Source organism: Tenrec ecaudatus, chromosome 13 (genome assembly GCF_050624435.1).
Source record: "Tenrec ecaudatus isolate mTenEca1 chromosome 13, mTenEca1.hap1, whole genome shotgun sequence".
NCBI lineage: Eukaryota > Metazoa > Chordata > Mammalia > Afrosoricida > Tenrecidae > Tenrec > Tenrec ecaudatus.
In genome coordinates, this window is record NC_134542.1 from 92,724,401 (window position 1) to 92,744,738 (window position 20,338).

General features: G+C 39.7%; 1 protein-coding gene across 7 annotated transcripts in view; it reads right to left on the reverse strand.

The window, feature by feature from the left end:
• The window catches only part of MBD5 (methyl-CpG binding domain protein 5), a 457,957-nt gene that overhangs the window by 250,597 nt on the left and 187,022 nt on the right, over positions 1-20,338 (reverse strand). For all 7 annotated transcript variants that reach the window (XM_075529832.1, XM_075529830.1, XM_075529834.1 and 4 more), the window contains one exon: positions 7,479-7,624. The gene's annotated coding sequence lies outside the window, so the exon portion shown is untranslated. The remainder of the gene's footprint in view (positions 1-7,478; positions 7,625-20,338) is intronic.

Consider the following 20,338-nt stretch of genomic DNA (forward strand, 5'->3'; position numbering starts at 1 on the left):
GCAGTGGTTACAAGTTGGGCTTTGAATCAATGGTTGGCAGTTCAAAACCACCAGCAACTCTGCAGGAGAAAGACTGGGCTTTCTATTTCTGTAAAGGAAGTCTCAGAAACCCAGAGGGTTATTATGAGCCAGCACTGACTTGATGCCAGTGCGTTCAGTTTGGTTTGCCACACTGCTGGGTGTAGAATCAGCCCCTCAGAAGCAAGAGGTGGATGACCACTACCAGCTCCAAAGGAACAACAGCCTCTTTTGGTACTTATTGGCCGGGCCAAGAGGCTAAGGGATAGAGGGAGGCCTGCCTGCTGGCAGACACAACTGAGAAGAAACTGGACTGATAGGACAACTGTACCCAGAGCATTTGTAACCTGTTCTTTTCCTTAATAAATCCCCAAATAGCGCGCATCATATGTGAGTCCTGTATGGCCACTGCCATGAATTACAGAACCTAGAGGAAAAGTAGGCTAGAAAGTAGAAAGCGCTGGGGCCAACAGCAGAGGTGGAAAAAAACCCTCTATACTGCCTGGCATTGCAAAGTCTCTACTGGATTTTTACACAAGTAGTATCTAATATGTGATTTTTCTCTTTGTCAACTATTCCCTCACCCCTAAGGTAGTTTTATAAACATATGCTTTAAAAAAACCCAAAACCGAAGCCATCAGTCACTCAGAGGGAGAAAGAGGACAGTCTGCTTCCCTAAGTCCTACAGGTCTGAAAACCCTGTAAGGTAGTTCTTCTACTCTGTCTTACAAAGTCCCTATGAGTTGGGATTACCTCTCCAATAGTCAGTTTTCACTAGAGACTAGAGTAATTTAGACGTGACTGGGTGAGGCTCCTGGCTGTCACTGCCCATCATGGTGATCCTGTAGGACAGAGCAGTACTGCTGCGCTGCAGCATTTCTGAAGCTGTAAATCTTTATGGGAACAGAAAGCTTCATCTTTTTCCCACGGAGCAGCTGGTGGGTTTGAACTCCCATCTTGTGGTTAGCAGCCCACTGCGCCAATATTGGCAAAACCAAGAATCTTCCCTTGTTACAGTGTGTTCCATAACACAATCTTCATTTGCGTAAGCCTGGTAAAAAGACCGGTTCTTTGAACTAGCTGATCTTTGGGCAATGTTTTTGACACCCATTTAACCAAAAGCCTGCTGAAGGCAAAACGTTCTCTTAAAATTGAAACTACCTGACTATGTGACATCCCAGCGTTAGCGCTGTCAGCTCAGTTGTCATTTTAGGGCCGTCCATCAGTTTCTGATTTAGTCAGTGGAGGCGGATAGCCTTCCCTCACTGCCCTCATCTTGGAGGCTTTTCTGACCTTCCTTGTAATGCATGGTCCATCTAAAAACTTTTGTTTTATGTCGGGCAGCATTCCTGTAAATACCCACTTTCACTTGGTTTAACAAGTTGTTAGTAATATTGACCTCAAAATCATTTCTTCCCATGGCACAATGATGATCAATTTTTTTGGTGGGGGCACCTTAGTAAGACATGTGCATTACTGAGAGAACTCTGCAGACATTCACTGATCTGGATCACACCTGAGCTCGTATGAACTGGAAACCTAATAGCAATACTTTTTACTTACTCTCATATAGCAAAGGAAAAAATAAGTGAGCTAAATTTCAAATGAGAATGCTATGCTGTGTCTAAAGTTTTCAGGAAATATCATATGTTGAATTATGCAATATAGGCACAAGGCTTAGATAATAAAGCTGTCTGTACTTCATTCATCGCAAGGGTTTTTTCTGTCCTGAATCCCATGTGTTGAAAGCTCTTATCTGTACCAATGTGTATACTCTGGTCTAGCCTGATATTTCAGGTAGAATTGGGTCATGGTAGTGGGTGGGGGCAGGGAGGAAACATTCAGGAACTAGAGGAATGATGTGTGTTTCATCAGTGCTACACTGCACTCTGGTTGAATCGTACCTTCCTTGTAACCCTTCTGTGGGGGGATGTCCAATTGTCTACAGATAGGCTTTGGGTCTCCACTCCAAGCCCCCTCTTTCACATTGGTATAATAGTTCGTTTTGGATCTTTTGATACCTGATCCCGTTGATACCACATGATCACAGAGGCTGGTGTGCTTCTACCATGTGGGCTTATTTGCGTCCCTGATAGAGGCCACTGGCTTGAATTCAAGCCTTTAAGATCCCAGATGTTCTATCTTTTTATTAGCTTTATAATTAAAAAAAATCACCTCAGCTCACCTTACTACCATTAAGTTGATGCCAAGTCACAGAGACCCTGTAGGACAGAGCTGTCCCTGTGAGTTCCCGAGACTGGAATCTCCTTATTGGAGTAGAAGGCCCCATCTTTCTCCTGTGGAGTGGCTGGTGGTTTCGGATAAGCCCAACACACAACCATTATGATACCAAGGCATAGTTTGTACAACGGATGGTCAAGAAACTACCTATGTTGAAGAAATGATGCTGTAAGATTTCCACTAGTAAAACGTGTACATCTGCCTTGCCCTGAGTGGAACAGCCTTTTTGGTAAATGAAACTGTTTTTTGTTTTGCAGAGTCACTTTCCTTTTTAATTCTGTTTTTGGTTAAATACACACACAAATGCCTGTTTACTTTTTCTAGCAAAATACCAAACCAAATTTGATATTTTTACTAGAAAAGTATCAAATCAGGCTAACTAAACATCTGGTGAAGGTATACACAAACGATAATTAATCTGAGAAAGACAATTCTTCAAGTCACTCCACCCTACAGATCATGTATTTTCCTAATAACAGTGGTTGATACAATGATATAATTTTAGACTACATAGTGAGTCCATGAACAGCCTAAAATTTCTTGTAGAATTTTAGCCTCCATATGATTCAAAGGTGACAACCACTGAAATAATGATTTTTAAATAGTGATTTCTAGATAAGTGGAAATCTCACACTTCAAAACATGACTATAAGCTGTCAGAAAACTTCAAAAATTCACTAGCAGTCCAAAGGACACAGTGATGTAAAAGAAGTGTGGTGTGTGTGTAGTGGACAAGACTCCTGGGAGACAGGAACGGCTTAGGTGCTCGACCACTACCTCCAGGCTGGCACTTTAAACCACTCAGCAGTGCAAGAGGAAAGACCTGCGATCTGCTCTGGAAAGATTATAGCCAAGAAAACCCTCTGGAGCAGTTCCACACAGTGGAACATGGAATTGCCATGCGCAAAAGTGACACAGCAGGCTTCTGTTTTGTTTTGAATAATGGACATATTCTTTGTTTCACGAGAACTAGGAGTATTATGAGGAAACCTGCTTCCAATAATTTGAAAACTGTGGAATTTTGTCTTTTAAAGGATGGGCAAGGCAACTGGTAAGCATCTAAGCTGCTTGCTTATCCATTCCACTTAATCATTAATATCATGATTATTAGAATTCAAATTTTAAAGATGTGCAAATGGAGGGTTAGACAATAGGGCGCATGGCTGATGGGTGGCCCAACGTGGCCGATCAGCTGGTCTTCATCTGCTCTGTGAATTTGTGCTCCTGTACAGCATGCTTGTACATCCTAACTGCTTATGTTCTTAATGGCTTTTCTAACCACTGAAAGTTTTTAAGCACCGCAGCTTGCAAATAACTCTTAAAGTATGGAAAATTAATAAAATAGTGCTTTTGAATAGAATTATAAATATCTGTGGCTCATTAATAACACGGTCAAGGATAGAATGGAATTTATAGAGAGCAAAAGGTTGGCTCTTTTGTATAACGTGAAAAAATGAAAATTAAACTGACATAAGATATATTTATGTGGTTAAAAAATAACTGAAGGTAAGAATAATATATGAAATGTAAATGAAATGAAAATGAAAATGTTAGAGAAAGACATTTGATAGGAGGTTGCTTATGGAGAGGAAGGGCTTACAGGAACTACTCCCACAAACGTAGCAAATGTCCATTTTTAGCCTTAAGTGGATTATATCAAACAAAAAATCTACTTAAATCATGGTTAAATATGTGATTCTGGCAATTTTAGAAAGTCACTTAATCAAAGTAAGGAAAGGCTTATAAGATGAAATTTTCTGTTCCCGAGAGCTGATACACTAGATTTGTTTGCTGAAGGAAGTAATGGAATTTATCACTTTGAAAATCCTTAAAAACAGAAAGTATACATTATCAGCAGCTCAGAAAAGTTTAGGTGTCTGCCAAAAGGCAGCCAGTGGAGAACCAGTTCATGGTTCTGTAGAGCCCAGTGATGACATAATAATGCTATTGTTGTAATTTTAAGGCAATGTAACAGAGCTGCATTTTCTTTAGTGATCAGGATTTACTTTTTAAAACTTTTCGATTAATTTGAATATAATTAGATGAATTTTCCTCAGCCCAAATGTAAAAATGAACTTTGCTAGCTACAGAATCCTGGCGGTGTAGTGGTTAAGCACTAGGCTGCAATCCGCATGGTAGGCAGTTCAAAACCACCAGCCTCTCCACAGGAGAAAGACTGGATTTTCTACTACTGTAAACAGTTGCAGTGTCAGAAACCCACAGGGGTCTCTGTGAGTCAGCACTGACTTGATGGCAGTGAGTACTGGAAGAAAACTCAGAAAATAATACTGAATTTGAAAAACATTTATGACCTCTTGACATAGAAAGCACTTATCTATACACAACTTTTTAATATACACATTATTTACACATTATGGACATAGACTATGGACATTTTATCACCAGGGACCAGCCCTTGGGAAATCATACAATACTTGTAAAAGCAGTGGGCCAGTGAAAAAGAGGAAGAACCTGAACAAGACTGACACAGTGGCTACATTATTTCTACAAACATAGCCATGCTTGTGAGGACGGCAAAGAACAGGACAGAATTTTGACCTGTTATATACAGGGTTGCATTGTTGTGAGTCAGAACTGACTTGAAGGGACCTAACAACAGGAGGGGGGTTTACAACAAGCACAATTTAAAAAGCAAACATGCTTGCTAGATGACTTGAGCCCTATGAGTTAACATTAAATTTAAAAATGATGATAATGATAAAAATTAAATGTCTTTATTGTATAAAATCCTTTGAAAATATGACATTTTAGTATACTCTACTTAAATTTATAAGAGGTGGTCATTCAGTAGAGCAAATCTTGAAAGGTGTGATAGGGTGCATCCATTCATCAAACTTAATCAATGTTTATGGTGAGCAAAGGATTTAAGATGATGGCCTAAAAAGAAGAATGTGACATCAGTAGCCAAGGAAGAAGACTCATCAACAATCTACAAGATGCACATGAAAAATCTTGCTTGTGAAGCAAGAACTGGAAGCACTTTACTGATGAAGAGCAAAGACCTTCAGTATGGATTACACCTCAACATAAAGAAACAAAATTCCTCCCAACTGGGCCAACAAGCAACATTATGACAAATGAAGAAAGGGGTGGAGTTATCAAGGATTTCATTTTCCTTGGACCACATCAATACCCATAAAAGCAGGATATCAAGCAACATGTTACACTGGGCAAATCTGCTGCAATAGATCCTTTGAAATCCTAAAAACAAGGGTATACTTTGAAGACTAAAGTGCACGTGACTCGAGCCATGGAATCTGCAATGGCCTCATATGCTTGTGAAAGCTGAGCACTGAATAAGGAAGACAGAAGAGAATTGGTGTGCTTGAATTACAGTGTTAGTGAAGGATATTTAAAGTACCATCAACTGCCAAAAAGAACAAATGAATCTGTCTTGGAAGAAGTATGGCCACAAAGCTCCCTAGAGGGAAGGGGGGTGTGATTTCATCTTACACACTTTGGACACATTGTCAGGGGAGATCAGTCCCTGGAGAAGGACATCATACTTGATGAAGCAGAGGGGCAGAGGAAAAAAGGAAAGCCCTCAGTAAGATGGATTAACACAGTGGTCACAACAACGCACTACAACCCATGAACAACTGTGAGGATGGCACCAGATGGGGCGGTGTTTTGTTCTGTTGGACATAGTCACTATGAGTTGGAACCACTGGATGGCACCTAACAACAACAGCAGTAGCCACAACAACAACATCTGCTTGGAAAAGTTTGACATTCAATAGGGATGACTGTAACTGATGTCTTTGAATTATGATGTTGATGAAGTATATTAACAGTGTCATGCACTGAGTGAAAAATAAACAAATCTGTACTGCAAGTAGTATAGTTAGAACACTCCTTAGAAGCCGGGGCCTCACTTAGACTTCATCTCACCTCCTTTGGACATGTGATCAGAGAAACCAACCTTAGAGGGGCTTAGTCAAGTAGACGGTCAGCAAAACCGGAAAGATCCTCTATGAGCCGGTTGACACAGGGATGAAACAATGGACTAGCCCGGAAGGACTGAGCATGGCACACGGTAAGGCCGTGCTTTTCTGCTGGATGTAGTATTTTTATGAGTTGCCACTGACCTAACAGCACCTAGTAATAGCAGCGACATTTAAATTTCATTTTCTTTAACATCGGCCTTAATTTTTCATGAAGGAGGGAATGCAGATTTATTATATATATGATAGGACTTTGTGGAAAAGTCCCGTATTTTCTAATTCTCTTTTTCCTAAAACTTTTTGAAGCACCTTCACACGTGCTTGCGTGTGTGTGTAAACACACACACACACATATGTATAAATACTTGTTAATATGGAGAATTATTTCACCAGCAAACGTCCCCTTTAGATGATAAGGTAATTATTTTCAATTTTGAAGATGACATAATGGTGTGTGATCTTTGCCTGACTATTCCATGAGCAATAGGTGATGCCATAAAATTAACTAAAAAGTCAATGAATCCTTTTGATAAAAAAATCCTGACAAAATGTAAGGGTATGAGGGATAGAAAGGATGGCGTTCCATGATTTTGGAGCACTCTGGAATAATTGTTAAAGATGGGGCGGGGTGAGGGGGGTGTAACTCAGATTACCTAAGCTAAAAAAAAACAAAACAAAACCTTTTTAAAAAATTAAGCTTACTATGGATAATTCAAAAGAAAATTTTTATAATTCTAAAAAAAAATACTTCTTCAAAGATGAATACTTAATTGTAGGTTTAGCTCCATATGATTTAAGCTCGATACCACATAAAATAGCAGTCTACATAAGACTCCAATTAATGACAAAAGCAGTTTAACATAATTTCTGACATCCTGCAGTGCTGGGGACAGAAGGGAAGAGAATTTGTGTGTGTGTGTGTGTGTGTGTATGATATTATATTAAAATTATGCTTTACTTTTCCTTTAAGCCCAAGATAATTCTACTCGTTTCCCTACACTTAATCATTCAAAACTCATCGAGTTGATTCCAAATCACTGCAACCCTATAGGACAGGATAGAACTACCTCTGTGAGTTTTCCGAGACTAACTCTTTAAGGGAGTAGAAAGCTTCATTTTTCTCTCGAGGAGGAGCTAGTGGTTCTGAACCGTTGACCTTACGGTTAGCAGCCCAATGGATAACCACTGTGCCATCAGGGCTCCTTTATTTAATAACAGATAGTTCAAAGTACAAATAAACATGGCATGACTTGCCTTGAAAAGGTTGCTGGCATCCTCTGTGGCCATTTGCCAAAGCGGTCTTTCTGCGGATTGATGGGATTAGAGAACAGCAGGGCTCGATGACTTGATGGAAGGAAAATAATCTGTGCTCGTTGCTCCTGTTATTTATTTTCTTGGTCCTGTTAAAAAAGGAAACAAGATAAATTTACCAGTCTTAAAACAGATAATCAAAACAAAAAACCAGATAATCAGATGAACATTTAAGGAAATATTGAAATATTCTTCTTAAAGTCCCATTTAGAATCATTGAATTCTGGACTTTCATATGTAAAACTTCTGTTTATGACTAAAAGCAAAAGCCACAGTACTCAGAAACTCAATACCTTTTAATTTTACACTATATAACCAGTTTCTATGGAGTTGACAGGACCTGTGCCACGCAGGCTCGTCACTGAGGTGCTCACCACAAGGTCAGCAAGCTAAGCCCACCCGTTGTTTCTTAGGAGAAAGACGAGGCAGTCGGCCGCAATAAATATCAATGTCTTAGAACCCATAGTTCTACTCTGTCCTGAGAGGCAACTATGAGTCAGAATCAACTCAATGGCAGTGGGTTTTGAGATGGAGTTGATTCGAACTCATAGCAACTTCATGTGTACCTTAAAGTAGAATTGTTCCATATGGATTTTGCTGTCCGATGTTTTTAAAGTAGACTGCCAAACTTTTCTGGGTGGGCTGGAACCTCAAAACTTTTAGCTAACAGGTGAGCGCTTTCACTGTTTGCACCACCAGAGGACTCTACTTTACAACACAGCCCTGAAAAACAAAGCACTGCCATTGACTCATGGGGACCCCATGTGTCTTCAGCACAATCAGACAATCTAGGGCACACTGCAAGAATCACAGGGCACAGCAGGAGGGGGCCTTCAAAAAGCTCATCGAAAATTTCTATTTTAATGTCATTTTCATTGGACTTTTTGAAAGTTCCTTATAATAAAGCACAAACACTGCTATCAATACGTTATACCTTTTTACTCTGCAATTTCACATCTATTAAGGTTTGAGGGCCTGGTGGTATATTGCTTACACACTGGGCTGCTCATCGGAAGCAGTTGGAAACTACCACCAGCTCTGTGGGAGAAAAAGTCTTTTCTTTAGAAAGAGTTACAGTCTTGGAAGCCCACAGGGCAGTTCTACCTTCGCCTATAGATTTGATGTGAGCCAGCATTGGCTACATACCAGGGAATGTGTTGTTTTTAAGGGCTGCTATTGTACTCCAACAGCAAGGCTGAATTGTTGCGGAGACTTTCTGGTCCACATAGCTTAAAATATTTGCTCTCCAACCCTTTACATCACCACTTGTCTGTTGATTTGGCACACTGTGGTGGTTTGCATGTTGTGGTGGTGCTGGAATCTAGGTCATGGTATTTCAAATACTATTATGGTCACCCAAAGTGAATAGGTTCCAGTGGAGCTTCCAAATCAAGAACAGACTCCCCAAACCAAAACTCACTGCCATCAAGTCAACGCGGACCCATGACAACTCTAGTGGTCTGGATAGAATTGCCCCTGTGAATTTCTGAGATTGTTAACTCTTTATCAGGAGTAAAAATCCTTCTCTTTCTCCTGGCAGGGCTTGTAGTTTTGAACCACTGACCTTGTAGTTAGCAGGCCAATGTGTTACCACTTCGTATCCAGGGCTAAGAACAGACTAAAAGGAAGGAATAGGCTGTTCTCTTTTGATTCACTGAAAACTGTAAACAAAAGTGGAACACTGTCAGAAAAATACTTTGAACATCCAGTTCAGAGATATTTACCACTGAAAATCTTATGAATAGCAGTGGAAAGTTGTCTGAGATAGCGCGGAAAACTGAGTCCCTCAGGTCAGAAGGTACTCAAAATCCAACCAAGGAGGAGCTGCCTTCTCAAAGCAGTCTAGCATGATGATCTGGATGGCACAAGCTTTTAGGGCCTTGATTTCCTAAGAGGGCACAACTCAAATGACAAGAAAACGCTGCAAAATGTGGTGAAGAAAGGAGATGGTGCCCGGCTATCAACCGGAAGAGCGGCTGAGGTCTGAAAGGCTTGTATTTAAATAAGCAGCCATGTAAGTGAGGAGTAAACTAAGTCTTCACAGAAGAAGCACACCAGCTGGAATGATCCAAAGATGACAACTACAAGACTGAAATATGTGAGGAAAAAGCATCAAAGCAAAAGTTACGAGCATCCAATTTGTAGGGGGCTGTGGGACACAGTGGGAGCCCTAAACCCATCTGAAGAATATCTAGTCAGCCTGAGCCACTGGCAAATCTGCTCTAGCCACAAGCCTTACTATCAGGCAGAGAGTTGTAATCTTGATCATGCTGGATTGAACTCAATACTTAGCCAGCTGACCACCCTGTAGACACAACCTGAATCTGTTTTGGGTGCAAGTATCTCTTACTAGCTCCATGATAGAAATTTCGTCCCTGGCTTTTTTTTTTTAATGTTGATTGGGGGGGGGGGGTCTTTCCCTTCTTACTCATTATTTGTATTTTTATCTCTATACAATTATGTTTTTAAACTTAACACCTTAGCGCAATTTTGTTTGTTATTGTTTTCTGTTGGGTCTCCCATGTGAAGCACAGGAGGAGTGGATGCATAATAATAACTGATAATAAGGGGGTATACGGAATTCAGGGCTGGAAGGGTGGATGTTAGGGAAGGGAAGGGAATTTCAGGTATAAATAAGGAAGACAGGAAGGAGAAGGGAGCACCAGAATGGATTGTGATTGCATAATTCACCTTAGAGGCGATTTAATCAGGGGGTGATGCTCTAAAATTGAAGAGCGGGTGAATGCAAAATTCTCCTTGATATGACTGAATGACTGAACTATTGAATTATATGAATTGTATGGTATGTAAATTATGTGCCAATAAAACTGTTGGGGGAAAAAGACTCACAATGTAGAATGCAGGAAGTATGAATCTATGAAAATTTGAAGTCATTAAAAGATGAAATGGAACACATAAAGATTGATATCTTGTGCTTTAAGGAGCTGAAATGGGCTGGGCTGGGGCATTTTGAATACGAAAATCATAAGGTTTAATATGGCAGGAATAAAAAATTCAAGAGAAATGGCATTGCATTCATAATCATAAAGACTAAAATGAAAAAAAGAACATTATAAGTACTACCTTGAATTATAATTCTATCTGTGATAGGATAATATCTATATAAGTTAAGGATACACACTTAATTTAACCTTTATTCAAATTTATGCACCAACCACTAGATCTATTGATAAAGAAATTGAAGAAGTCTATCAACACTTTTAGACCAAAATTGATCAAACATGCAATCAAGAAGCAGCAGTTATTATAGGCGATTGCAACATCCAAATTAGTAACAAATAGGCAGGAACAGCAGCTGGAAAACGTAGCCTTGGTGACAGAAAGAAACTGGAAACTGAATGATAAAAATTTTCAAGAACAACTACTTCTTCATGGCAAATACCCTAATTCAACATAACTGGCAATTGTATACACGGACTTCACCAGGTAGAATGCACATGATTAAATTGACTATATGTGTAGAAAGAAATGTCAAAGAAGCTCAATATTTTCAACCAAAACGACGGCAGTGGGAGGAGGGAGGAGCTGACTGTGGAACCGAACATCAGAGGCTCACAGGTCACTTCAGCTTGAAGTTGAAGAAAATTAAAATAAATCCACAAGAGCCAAAATACAGTACATTCTATCTCAAGAACAGATGTGCTACTCTGAACTCTAATGACAGAATTCTTGTTGAGTTGGGGATGACGTTAAGATCATGCAATGATAAACCAAAAGGTCAATAAAAGACAAGAAAGAAAAGATCAAAATAGATGTTTGAGAGATTCTGAAACTTACTTTTGAACATCAGTCACTGAAGCAAATGGGAGAAATAATGAAGTAAAAGAACTGAGCACACTCAGCATTTGCCAAGCTGAAAGAATTACCGAAGAAGAAAACAATCGAAGGCTCGTGTTGCAATGTTGAAGGAACAGGAAGCCCTGGTAGTGGAGTGAGCTAAGTACTCGTCTGCTAAGCACACCACTCCTGCAAGGAGTGACCGTCTCGGACACCCAAAGGGGCAGGTCTACCCGGTTCTGTACGGCAGCTGGGAGTCATGAGTGGAGCAAAACATTGAACGATTCGGGAGGCATCGAAAGAAGATGGAAAGAATACACAGCCAGAAAGAAAGAGAGAGCACATGATCAAGAATCAATGGTCCTGAAGGAAGGTGCCCAAGATGCACTGAACCCAAAACTGAACTCACTGCCATTGAGTTGATCCCAACCCACAGCAACTAACAGGACCAGCACACCGATGCAGCCCAGGAAGCGTTCCCATGTCTGTGCTAGGAAATTTGGAAGACAGCTACTGGCTCACTGACTGGAAGAGATCTGTATTTGTACACGTTCTAAAGAGAGGGGACCCTTATGAGAATATTGAAATCTAAAACAATATCATTAAGACCTCATTAATTCAAAAAGGGTTGCAGCAGCACATCATGAGAAAGCTACCTAAAATTCAAGCCAGATTCGGAAGAAGGCGTGGTACACGGGATATCATTGCTGATGGTAGATAGCACAAGAGTGCAAGGCTCTTCAAGGGGGCTGAGGTGCACACTCATGTCCCAGCCATTCAGTCATATGGATGATCTCCTGCAATGTGGTATTTTAGAAATATTAGTATTTAGATTTTAATGTTAACTCTCAGTCTTACCTTTTGAAATTTATTGACACATGGACTGCTCATTAAGACAGCAAGCAGAAAGAAAATGTTAGTGACATAACTCCACAAGAAGCCTGTCATCCAGGCAATGCTGACTTACAGCAACACCCTGTGGGTTTCTAAGACTGTAACTTTATAAGAGCAGAAAGCCCAGGTTTTTTCCTATAGAGCTGCTGGTGATTGTGAATCACTATATCACCAGGGCTCCATATAAAATTAGATAAAGTCCAAAAACTTGCTTCAAGATGCCCATGAACACATTTAAAAGTCACATTTTTAGAAGGAAAAGGAATTATCAGAGATTTGACTTCCACAACACTCTCTACTGCAGCCAGTTTTGGTAAATTTATTGCAATGGCTACACAGAACACACAAGTGATATTCACAATTATGGCCTTTGTTAGGGAAATGAACAGCTTAAAATCAGGTGAGAAGTGCTCAGGATACAGCTGTTGAGTCGGGACAGTTTCTTCTCTGTTGTGTCTGCACGTAGGACTTTCTTTAGCCCCTATTCTCCTGGCCCGGTCTCTGTCCTGCTTGGGCAATGTTTCAAAGATCTTTTGGAGCTCCACCATAAGCCTCAGCTTGAACACAATCAGCTCCTGTTCTCCCCAGTTTCAAGTGCCTGAAGGCATCTCACTGACAGGCCAGTATCGTGCCCCAAAGTCCCCAGCTTTACTTGTTTGGTGGACTGGGCCCAGGACAGTCACTGCTTATTTGCCTCTTAGGAATTTCAGGGTCCAAAAAATTCGCTCTACTCCTATCCCTTTACTTTTGCTGGCAGTGCGATTCTCCCTCACTGCTTCTGAGATGGCTTATTTCACAGCCAGCAGGATGACAAATCACAATTAACCCCGTTAATTGATCACATATAGCTAAAGCATATATTTTAATCATTACATTCCTCCACCTTTTTACCAAGGCCCATCAGCAAAACAAAGGTCGTTTGGTGGGAGTCACAAAAGGCTAGGAGAGCCATATTAAATAATTCACTGTATTGCACTCAGAAGTCTCAACAAATTTTAAATCAGTATATACAAACAATAAATATTGGTGAACGTATGGAAAATTTTATTGAATAAATGTTCTCTAGGAATTTAAAACAAGTTGATGTTTTAAACTTTTTATTGTGAAGTAGGCGAAGGTTGACAGAGCAGACCATCAGATTTATATTCAAGAATTCATACACATTTTGTGAATTCATACACATCACTTATCCAATTCCTCCCTGTGTTTCGTGCTTTCATTCCTCTTCCAAACCCTACACACTTCTGGACCTTTTCCTTGGATAATTGCAGCCCATTTGAGCTTACATGGTTGTTTATTCTAAGCTGTGCACATGCACCTTGCATTATTGTTCCCATTATTGATATTACATATATTGTTCGGCTAAACATTGAGCCACTGGGGTGAGTTCAATTCTAGACCCGAAGGGTGACTAAGGGCCACAGTCACCAGTGTTCCACCGGCTTCCATCTGATCACTAAAGCCTGCTCTCCTTGATGATTTTGAGTTTCATTCCACTCTTTATCAAGGATCTTTTAATGAAATCCTTTTCAGAGCAGTGGTTAGTGGTAGCAAGGCACCATTGAGTTCTTGTCGAAACATTATGTAAACTAATAGTTTCCAAGTCTTTTAGATTTCCCTCACTGGTTCCTCTGGGTGGGGAGAGAGCAATAGTTGCAGCTTCGACAGCAGCTCAAGCACTTAAGACCTTAGACACTACTCCCCAAAGAAGTGTGTAAAACATTGTTTTTGTTACTATGTATGCCAATTGACCTTGGTGTCTCAAGACTCTGATTATGAGCCTCCAGGTCCAGCGACACCTTCTCTAGGATGTTTGTCTGTCTAAGACGTTTTCATAATTTTGTCCCCTGTATGCTCTACCACATCCAACACACTAAGTACCCATGTGTATGCTCCTATCCCTGTTTAGTCTCCTGGTCTATCTATACAGATATGGTAGCTAACCATTATTGCAGACCATCATTTACATCTGTGTATTTAACATCATTTACTTCTGTTGCCACGACACTGGTAGATATATGCACACCCATGGTAATTCTAGCATAAGGCAACAAAAAGGAAACAACCTAAATGTCCATCGATGAGAGACTGGATAAACAGTACTATACAAGGAACACTAAATGAATGATGGATCTAAGTAACACCTCAGAACACTATGAAACTGAAAGACAGAACATTATGTTGATTGAAATAAATCTCTCTCTCTCTCACACACACACACACTGTCAGCAGAATTAAGGTGACTTGTGAAAACAGAAAATACAAAAGATCTGGAGATAAAAATCCATCTTCTTTCTATTTTGTTGCTCTAATGTACAGAGTTGGCCCTTAAACAACACTGAGGTTGGGATGGCAAACTACTGTGTAGTCATAAACACATGGATGATTCTTGACTCCCCTAACTACTTACCTACTAAAATCCTACTGCTGACCAGATGTCCGTCCAGATAACCCAAACTGACAATGAACACATCCTCACTTACAAAGAGCATTCTGGCTGTACTTCTTCCAGCCTGGACTTGTTCCTCTGATTCATTCTGATCTCATATAGGGCTTAAATGTAAATATATGGAAGCAGACAGCCTTATCTTTCTCCCTTGTAGCAGCTGGAGGCTTTGAACGAGCAACCTGTGGTTAGTACCTCAACAGTTAGCTCTCCAGAGAGGACTACATTAAGATGATGTTTAAAGTGTAAATAGTAATAAAACATAGACACAAGGAGAAGTTAAGAAAATAAAATAAAAAGCACTTAAGTAGCAAACCACCAATATTTTAACAGCGAAAATAATTTATCACTGAAGATTTTACCATATTAACTATGTTTATTTAGTCTCCTAACCTTTTTTGTTGTTATTTAAGTATGTTATTCACACTGAACAATGCAGGAAGGAACCAGGTAAGCTTGAATATATAAAAACTATATAATAATATGAATATTAGATTTTAGTATCTGAATCAAAAGGAACCAGTGGTGCAGTGGTGTGCTTGTCTGCAAACACAGAGTCTGGTGATTTAAACCCACGAGCTGCTCCTTTGGAGACAGCCCTGCTGATCTGCTCCCACAAGGATTACAGCATCGGAAACCCTGTGAGACAGTTCCACCCTGTCTCATGGGGTCTCTATGACTCCATTCCAACATGTCGGCACACAAAAATAGACAAAAGTTTACAAATACAAGCTAAATCTATGCAGGTTATATTTATCCTAATATATGATAAATCATGACAACAATTAAAATAGTATTTTTGTCTTTTAGGATAATATAAGCTATAAATATCATGCACTTTTCTAAATATTTCAGCTAAAGGTGAGCCTGACAAACCCAAGTGGCACAATGGCGTCTGCGTGGACAGCCCAGGAGCACTGCGTGGGAGAGAGATGAAGGCTCTCCGCTCTGCCAGGACGTATGGCTTTGGAAACCCAGTCTTACCCTGTTCTCTACGGTCTCTGAGTCAGAATCCACTCAATGGCAGTGGAGTTGGTTTTGGATGCCACCATGGCTCGGTAAGATGTTAAAAAGCAAATATGTTACCATGATAAGTAAGGAAGCTGTGGCTAAAGCCCAGGGTAATTTTCTACCCCAGCACATGCATGCGAAAGCTCGATAATGAAAAAGCAAGGCTGAAGAATGGACACATTTGGATTGTGGTGTTCGTGGACTGCCAGAACAAGCAAATTTGTCTAGAGGAAGTACAGCCAGGATGCTGCCTGTAACCATAGGCTCAATTACTGTAAGGACGGCATGAAACTGGGTGACGGTGTGTTCTGTTATACATTGAGGCTGCTGTGCCTCCAGGATGACTTGGTGGAAAGGTGACATCACTGCTTTAATAGTCTGTTTAAAATAGTGAGGTAAGTTTGAAGAATAAAACATAACTCAGTGCGCCTTCATAAATGACACACCATTAATACTGGAGGTAGTACGGGAGGATGGGGAGGACACACACGTGAAGAAAATGTAGTGTATTACTTTTATGATTCAGCCTGTTTGCCTGACTTGCAATGCAGAAATTTGGCTAACACTTGCAAGGAAATATGTAGTTTTAAGAATATTCTATCCTTTTTGAAATGAAAATAATATTTACATCGACCAAACAAAAAGAAATAAGACCATGATAAAAATCTCATCTAAATTTCTTACATGAAATCTACATATACTTTATTTTTTGCATAACTAATTAGTATATAAAATTAAGTCACAAACTACATAAAGTATCATATATGTACATATATGTATCACAAAATGCTTATAGATAACAAATTCAGTTATACAAATTACTACTATATAACCACATCATAATCAGATTTAGAAGGTAATCAAAAAACCCTATCCTCATGGTAAAATCACATGAATAAGTTATGATATTTTATGCTAATTTACTGAAGAGAATAGCTAGGGTTAAAAATCATATTAGGATTAAAAAATTTTTGTATTAAATATAAATATGTTAGAGTCCCCTGCCGAAGCATAACTGGAGACACTTAATTAAAATTTAATTTGTTTCAAATAAGTTCTTTTTATTATAATTTATAGAACAGAGGCACTTGGTGACACTATTTCTATTAACTTTAATTCAGAGAAACACTTGCATTATTAGTAAAAGTTTGGTTTTAAAGTTTCCAAGAAAAAAATGTGTAATTAAAAAGGAGAAACATGTTGGTAGTAAATGAAGTGTCCATATAGGTGACAAACAGGCAAAAGGCATGTATATAAATAATTACAATAGTCTATGGATGTATATAGGCAACTTAAAAGAAGACTTAATTGTAATATGAGTTGCAAAAGCCCACAATAAAATGATCTTTTAATAATTTTTTAAAAAGACAGTAGATAACTCAAAATTTTACACATGACTTACTCTACTGCAAGTTAACAAAATTGTTTCCAATCACTCACTTCACCTAGAAGAAATAAACAGACCTATAATGGTGTAATGGTTATAAGTAGGTTTCGATCTGCAAGGTCAGTTGTTCAAAACCACCAGCCGCAGCTCGGTAGAAAGACATGGCTTTCTACCCCATTAATAGTTACAGTCTGGGTAACATATAGGGGGCAGTTCTACTCTGTATCACAGGGTCACTCTGAGTTGGCATCAACTTGATGGCATTTGGTTTGGTTTTTGTTTGGGGGATAATAACTTTAGTCAGGAATGACAGTAAGTGGCAGAATTTTCATCTTCCATATGGAAAACATTGTTTTCTGTGCCAACATGGCACCTGTAAGAAGACATGGGTGGAGATTAGACTGTCAATCAGGCTGATGACCTCACTTGGAGGTGTGACTGAGATACATAGTTCTCTAAAGGCCAGCCTCTCCTTCTGACTTCACTTTCCTGCTTGCTGGCCACCCAGAAAGCTGCTGGAGTCCTGCCAAGTTTGCACTGACACTGGATCCACATGACTTTGCATCCAGAGTCCTGTGATCATTTTTGCACTGTGTATCATTGCATGTGATTGTGTAAATCTGAAAGGGATTTATGGGCTAGTATTGGACTTATGGACTTGAGTCGTGGACTGGGCTGGGATGTTTTCCCGCTACATGCTTACTTCTTGATATAAAGCTCATATATATATGTGTGTGTGTATGTGTGTGTGTCTGTGTGTATATCAATGGATTTGTTTCTCTAGTCAACCCGGCCTGACACACCACCCATCTGTCAGTGGAGGCTTGAACATTGCTATGATGCTGAATAGGATTCAGTGGACCTTTGGAACTAAGATAAACTAGGAAGCAGAGCTTGGTAATCTAGATCTGAGACCAGCTCAGGAAAATCCTATGGACCATAACGGTCTACTCTGTAAATTGTCTTGGAGATGGCACAGGACCTGGGAGCACTGAGATGAACTCGGGGTGGACGTGACACAGTTAAAAGCAACATAATGACTTTAAGCCTACCAAAGGAGTTAATTACCTGGGAAAGGCTAAGACACAGTTGTTGCTAACTGTTGTTAACAGTTATCGAGTGTGTCTTCCAGATTGCAAGACAAGCAAACTACATAAAATCAACTAACTAATTATTGTGTCATAAAGGAAGCAAAGTTCTATAAAACTTAATTCTGAATTGCAAAATATTTTCAAGTGCTCGACATAGGAACTAAAGTGTAATTAGTTAATAAAAAGTGAAAGTAACAGATTTATATGATCAGCAAACCACACATGAACCAAAGTAAGTTGTGCTGCTGTGAGGTGCTGTTAGATTGGATGACTCCTACCACCTCTATGTGCAACATAATGGAGCGTGGCTGATCCTGGCCGTTTCATAGGAGCGGCTATGCTTGAGCATGTTGTTGCATCCACTACATCAACCCATTTCCCTAAAGGTCTTCCTTTTTATTATTCTGCTTTTCCAAGCATAAGCTTCTTCTCAATGAACTATTCCCTCCTAGCAGGACAGTGTCTCCCCCTGCTTCCTCCTAAGGCGCATTCTAGTAGTTCTGTGCACCATCAGCAAAGACCTGAAGCATGCTACGAGGTAAGCGTTTTTTCTGGGAATCTCTGCTTCAGAGAAGATCGATCTGACCTGCCATCAGCAATGATAGCCCTCAATCCAGGTCCTCTTCTGAATCTACTGGAATTTCTGGAAGTTCTTTGTTGATGTACTAATGCAATCATTTAAAAATGATCTTTGGAAAATTTTTGAACTTGTGCTATTTCTATGATATTGTTTGATAATTTCTGCATTGTTTGATCATCTTTGGAATGGGCATAAATAGGATTCTCTTCCAGTTAGTTGGACAGATAATCATCTTCCAAATTTCAAGGCTTGTGTATTTTGTCAACGCTTTCAACCTAGACTCTTCCTTCTACACTATCAGTTCTTGATCATATCCCCTGAAATTGCTGAATGTTAAAATCTTTTTTGGCACAGTGATTCTGTGGACACTTCCTGTATCATTCATACTTTGCCCCCAAATTCATTAATATTACATGAGGTCTGAGTTTTTAAAATTTAAAATGTTGACATATAATTAACATATCCTATAAGTTAATGGCTTAAATGTATTGAGAAGAATTGTACAATCACCACCTCCGTTTATTTTAGGACATTTTCTTCGTTCTTCTACTCATAACTCCCCACTTTCCCCCAACCAACCCTGCCATGACCTTAAGAAATTAGTAACCCAGTTATTGTCTCTATAATCTCTTTCAGGTTTCATATAATTAAACACATACCAAAATAACAAAACAAAACCCAACAACAAAATAAAAGAGAAAAAGCTCAACGGAGAAGCAGAAAACAATGAAAACTAGAAAAATTATACAATGCCTCAAGAGGGAGAAAAGAGGATAAGATGTTCAATTTCACCCCAACTATAGTAACCCATTTTCCCATGCTCTCTAATGGCAAGGCTATTCCAATCCCTAGTCAATAGTAAGAGGGGATTCTCCAGAGGCGAATCCATGTAGGGACCTTGCAAACGGATTTTGGGCTTTTACTGTCATCCATACTTAAAAAACCCCTCACTGCCATGGAGTCGATACTGACTTATAGCAAGAGGATAGGAAATGGATTGCCCCTGTGGGTTTCTGAGACTGCAAGTAGAACACTCCATTCTTCTGTAAATGTGATGAGAATTTAAGCTCTAATACAGTTCCTTCTTCTCGTCTTGGATTGTAATCCTTACTATCCTTGAATCCCACAGGCCTGTGTACCTCTCCTATTTTTTAAGTCAAGTCTGTAAGACCCCAGACACTATTCTTTCTGATAGAGACATGAATCTTTTCCTTCACCTTTTCAGTTTGGGAAATGCTAAGTTTTTCCTGTTCCTTTGGTTTTCTAAGCTATGCCTTTAGGTCTTGGCATATGTCACTATAAACATTTGCCATTTTCAAGCTGCCCTTTAAAATCTTTTATTCTCAGGGAGGAGATGAGCCAGTCAGGGTGAGATGTAGCAACGATGAAAAATACAACTCTCCTCTAGTTCCTAAATGCTCCCCCCCGCCTCCCCCCTATCATGATCCCAATCCTACCTGGCAAGTCTGGCTAGAGCAGAGGAGGTACACTGGTACAGATAGGAACTGGAAACACAGGGAATCCAGGGCGGATGATCCCTTCAGGACCAGTGGTGAGAGTGCGATACTGGGAGAGTAGAGGGAGGGTGGGTTGGAA